The following is a 6,626-nucleotide window of genomic DNA, read 5'->3' as shown; positions in this document are numbered from 1 at the left end:
CTGTTTTATTGTTCATAGTTAATATTGTAAATCCCACGTAAAAGAGGAGCGATGTTCATATGTTATTAATATTCAGTGTTTTATTGTTCATAGTTAATATTGTAAATCCCACGTAAAAGAGGATTTATGTTCATATTTTGTTAATATTCACTGTTTAATTGTTCATAGTTAATATTGTAACTCCCACGTAAAAGAGGAGCAATGTTCATATGTTGTTAATATTCAGTGTTTTATTGTTCATAGTTAATATTGTAAATCCCACGTAAAAGAGGAGCGATGTTCATATGTTGTTAATATTCAGTGTTTTATTTGATAGTTAATATTGTAAATCCCACTTTCTTTATTTGAATGTACATTTTACGTGTCTCATTCAGTAAAAAACTGTAAAATGTCATTTATTTTATTTGAGATGTTCTGGTTTTCAAACTCTATGGGACATTGTGACTTGAAGTATTAGCGACCTTCTGAACATTCAGTTGTGGAGACGAGGAGTCAAAGAACCACAAGAAATAAAATGTCCATGAAGACAATCCAGTATGGCTGATTGGTCAGTTGGACTCCATGAGTCTTTCACCATGAAGTCAGCACACCTTTTGTGGTTTCACTTCATAATAAGTTCTTAGAACTTTCCGGAAATGTTTGGGATCGTTTAAGCTCCTGGTGGTTTAAATTATAGTTGGTAACTTGTTATTGTCCATGTTAAACATCAATTATAGTTGGTAACTTGTTATTGTCCATGTTAAACATCAATTATAGTTGGTAACTTGTTATTGTCCATGTTAAACATCAATTATAGTTGGTAACTTGTTATTGTCCATGTTAAACATCAATTATAGTAGGTAACTTGTTATTGTCCATGTTAAACATCAATTATAGTAGGTAACTTGTTATTGTCCATGTTAAACATCAATTATAGTAGGTAACTTGTTATTGTCGATGTTAAACATCAATTATATTTGGTAACTTGTTATTGTCCATGTTAAACATCAATTATAGTTGGTAACTTGTTATTGTCCATGTTAAACATCAATTATAGTAGGTAACTTGTTATTGTCCATGTTAAACATCAATTATAGTTGGTAACTTGTTATTGTCCATGTTAAACATCAATTATAGTTGGTAACTTGTTATTGTCCATGTTAAACATCAATTATAGTTGGTAACTTGTTATTGTCCATGTTAAACATCAATTATAGTTGGTAACTTGTTATTGTCCATGTTAAACATCAATTATAGTTGGTAACTTGTTATTGTCCATGTTAAACATCAATTATAGTTGGTAACTTGTTATTGTCCATGTTAAACATCAATTATAGTTGGTAACTTGTTATTGTCCATGTTAAACATCAATTATAGTTGGTAACTTGTTATTGTCCATGTTAAACATCAATTATAGTTGGTAACTTGTTATTGTCCATGTTAAACATCAATTATAGTTGGTAACTTGTTATTGTCCATGTTAAACATCAATTATAGTTGGTAACTTGTTATTGTCCATGTTAAACATCAATTATAGTTGGTAACTTGTTATTGTCCATGTTAAACATCAATTATAGTTGGTAACTTGTTATTGTCCATGTTAAACATCAATTATAGTTGGTTAATAATTATTGTCCATGTTAAACATAAATTATAGTTGGTAACTTGTTATTGTCCATGTTAAACATCAATTATAGTTGGTAACTTGTTATTGTCCATGTTAAACATCAATTATAGTTGGTTACTAATTATTGTCGATGTTAAACATCAATTATAGTTGGTAACTTGTTATTGTCCATGTTAAACATCAATTATAGTTGGTTACTAATTATTGTCGATGTCAAACATCAATTATAGTTGGTAACTTGTTATTGTCCATGTTAAACATCAATTATAGTTGGTAACTTGTTATTGTCCATGTTAAACATCAATTATAGTTGGTAACTTGTTATTGTCCATGTTAAACATCAATTATAGTTGGTAACTTGTTATTGTCCATGTTAAACATCAATTATAGTTGGTAACTTGTTATTGTCCATGTTAAACATCAATTATAGTTGGTAACTTGTTATTGTCCATGTTAAACATCAATTATAGTTGGTAACTTGTTATTGTCCATGTTAAACATCAATTATAGTTGGTAACTTGTTATTGTCCATGTTAAACATCAATTATAGTTGGTAACTTGTTATTGTCCATGTTAAACATCAATTATAGTTGGTTACTAATTATTGTCGATGTTAAACATCAATTATAGTTGGTAACTTGTTATTGTCCATGTTAAACATCAATTATAGTTGGTTAATAATTATTGTCGATGTTAAACATAAATTATAGTTGGTAACTTGTTATTGTCCATGTTAAACATCAATTATAGTTGGTTACTAATTATTGTCGATGTTAAACATCAATTATAGTTGGTAACTTGTTATTGTCCATGTTAAACATCAATTATAGTTGGTTAATAATTATTGTCGATGTTAAACATAAATTATAGTTGGTAACTTGTTATTGTCCATGTTAAACATCAATTATAGTTGGTTACTAATTATTGTCGATGTTAAACATCAATTATAGTTGGTAACTTGTTATTGTCCATGTTAAACATCAATTATAGTTGGTTAATAATTATTGTCCATGTTAAACATCAATTATAGTTGGTAACTTGTTATTGTCCATGTTAAACATCAATTATAGTTGGTAACTTGTTATTGTCCATGTTAAACATCAATTATAGTTGGTAACTTGTTATTGTCCATGTTAAACATCAATTATAGTTGGTAACTTGTTATTGTCCATGTTAAACATCAATTATAGTTGGTAACTTGTTATTGTCCATGTTAAACATCAATTATAGTTGGTAACTTGTTATTGTCCATGTTAAACATCAAATTATAGTTGGTAACTTGTTATTGTCCATGTTAAACATCAATTATAGTTGGTAACTTGTTATTGTCCATGTTAAACATCAATTATAGTTGGTTACTAATTATTGTCGATGTTAAACATCAATTATAGTTGGTAACTTGTTATTGTCCATGTTAAACATCAATTATAGTTGGTAACTTGTTATTGTCCATGTTAAACATCAATTATAGTTGGTTACTAATTATTGTCGATGTTAAACATCAATTATAGTTGGTAACTTGTTATTGTCCATGTTAAACATCAATTATAGTTGGTTACTAATTATTGTCGATGTTAAACATCAATTATAGTTGGTAACTTGTTATTGTCCATGTTAAACATCAATTATAGTTGGTTACTAATTATTGTCGATGTCAAACATCAATTATAGTTGGTAACTTGTTATTGTCCATGTTAAACATCAATTATAGTTGGTAACTTGTTATTGTCCATGTTAAACATCAATTATAGTTGGTAACTTGTTATTGTCCATGTTAAACATCAATTATAGTTGGTAACTTGTTATTGTCCATGTTAAACATCAATTATAGTTGGTAACTTGTTATTGTCCATGTTAAACATCAATTATAGTTGGTAACTTGTTATTGTCCATGTTAAACATCAATTATAGTTGGTAACTTGTTATTGTCCATGTTAAACATCAATTATAGTTGGTAACTTGTTATTGTCCATGTTAAACATCAATTATAGTTGGTAACTTGTTATTGTCCATGTTAAACATCAATTATAGTTGGTAACTTGTTATTGTCCATGTTAAACATCAATTATAGTTGGTTACTAATTATTGTCGATGTTAAACATCAATTATAGTTGGTAACTTGTTATTGTCCATGTTAAACATCAATTATAGTTGGTTAATAATTATTGTCGATGTTAAACATAAATTATAGTTGGTAACTTGTTATTGTCCATGTTAAACATCAATTATAGTTGGTTACTAATTATTGTCGATGTTAAACATCAATTATAGTTGGTAACTTGTTATTGTCCATGTTAAACATCAATTATAGTTGGTTAATAATTATTGTCCATGTTAAACATCAATTATAGTTGGTAACTTGTTATTGTCCATGTTAAACATCAATTATAGTTGGTAACTTGTTATTGTCCATGTTAAACATCAATTATAGTTGGTAACTTGTTATTGTCCATGTTAAACATCAATTATAGTTGGTAACTTGTTATTGTCCATGTTAAACATCAATTATAGTTGGTAACTTGTTATTGTCCATGTTAAACATCAATTATAGTTGGTAACTTGTTATTGTCCATGTTAAACATCAAATTATAGTTGGTAACTTGTTATTGTCCATGTTAAACATCAATTATAGTTGGTAACTTGTTATTGTCCATGTTAAACATCAATTATAGTTGGTTACTAATTATTGTCGATGTTAAACATCAATTATAGTTGGTAACTTGTTATTGTCCATGTTAAACATCAATTATAGTTGGTAACTTGTTATTGTCCATGTTAAACATCAATTATAGTTGGTTACTAATTATTGTCGATGTTAAACATCAATTATAGTTGGTAACTTGTTATTGTCCATGTTAAACATCAATTATAGTTGGTTACTAATTATTGTCGATGTTAAACATCAATTATAGTTGGTAACTTGTTATTGTCCATGGTAAACATCAATTATAGTTGGTTACTAATTATTGTCGATGTTAAACATCAATTATAGTTGGTAACTTGTTATTGTCAATGGTAAACATCAATTATAGTTGGTTACTAATTATTGTCGATGTTAAACATCAATTATAGTTGGTAACTTGTTATTGTCAATGGTAAACATCAATTATAGTTGGTTACTAATTATTGTCGATGTTAAACATCAATTATAGTTGGTAACTTGTTATTGTCCATGTTAAACATCAATTATAGTTGGTTACTAATTATTGTCGATGTTAAACATCAATTATAGTTGGTAACTTGTTATTGTCCATGTTAAACATCAATTATAGTTGGTTACTAATTATTGTCGATGTTAAACATCAATTATAGTTGGTAACTTGTTATTGTCAATGGTAAACATCAATTATAGTTGGTTACTAATTATTGTCGATGTTAAACATCAATTATAGTTGGTAACTTGTTATTGTCAATGGTAAACATCAATTATAGTTGGTTACTAATTATTGTCGATGTTAAACATCAATTACAGTTGGTAACTTGTTATTGTTATTATTTCTGTTTATCATCAGCCTTGTGAAGAGGAATCCCTTCTCAGTCTTCACTGTAAAAAAGATGACAAATGTAAGTGATTGCTTTTGACAACACGTTCAATCATTCCTTTAAACACTGACATGTCGTCTGCAGTCAGCCCACTTCCTAGTCTGAAATCATCCTGGACCACTTCCGGGATCAACAATCCATGTAGCTCTACTCATTTCAAATAATCACAGTAAACATTCACTTTAAATATTCACAGTAAATATTTTCACATTAAATATTTACACACTAAATAATCACACTAAATATTAACACTCTAAATATTCACACTAAATATTAACACAAAATGTTAACACAAAAATATTAAAACTAAATATTCACACTGAAAATTAACACTGAATATTCACACTAAATATTAACACTGAATATCCACAGTAAATATTCACACTAAATATTCATACTAAATTTGAACACTAAATATTCATACTAAATATTCACTTCTCAGTAAATATACACAGTATATGTTCACACTAAATATGCTCATTAAATATTCACACTAAATATTCACAATAAATATTCAAAATAAATATTCACACTAAATATTAGCACTGAATATTCACACTAAATATTAACACTGAATATTCACAGTAAATATTCACAGTAAAATTTCACACTAATTATTCACACAAAATTTTAACACTAAATATTCATACTAAATATTCACTTCTCAGTAAAAATTCACAGTAAATATTCACAGTAAATATTCACACTGAATATGCTCATTAAATATTCACACTAAATATGCATACTTAATATTCTTATTAAATATTCAAACTAAATATTCACACTAACTATGCTCATTAAATATTCACACTTAATATTCACACTAAATATCCACACTATCTATGCTCATTAAATATGCACACTAAATATGTACACTAAATATTCACACTAAATATGCTCCTAAATATTCACACTAAATATTCATACTAAATATGCTCAGTAAATATGCACACTAAATATTCATACTAAATATTCACACTAAATATGTTCATTAAATATTCACACTAAATATTCACAGTAAATATTCAAACTAAATATGCTCCTAAATATTCACACTAAATATCCACACTAAATATGCTCATTAAATATGCACACTAAATATACACACTAAATATTCACAGTAAATATTCACACTGAATATTAACACTGAATATTCACACTAAATATTAACACTGAATATCCACAGTAAATATTCACACTAAATATTCATACTCAATTTTAACACTAAATATTCATACTAAATATTCACTTCTCAGTAAATATACACAGTATATATTCACACTAAATATGCTCATTAAATGTTCACACTAAATATTCACAATAAATATTCAAACTAAATATTCACACTAAATATTAGCACTGAATATTCACACTAAATATTAACACTGAATATTCACAGTAAATATTCACAGTAAAAATTCACACTAATTATTCACACAAAATTTTAACACTAAATATTCATACTAAATATTCACTT

The sequence above is a fragment of the Entelurus aequoreus genome, linkage group LG14 (assembly GCF_033978785.1).
Source record: "Entelurus aequoreus isolate RoL-2023_Sb linkage group LG14, RoL_Eaeq_v1.1, whole genome shotgun sequence".
Taxonomy (NCBI): Eukaryota; Metazoa; Chordata; class Actinopteri; order Syngnathiformes; family Syngnathidae; genus Entelurus; species Entelurus aequoreus.
Note: the sequence above shows the minus strand (reverse complement) of the source record.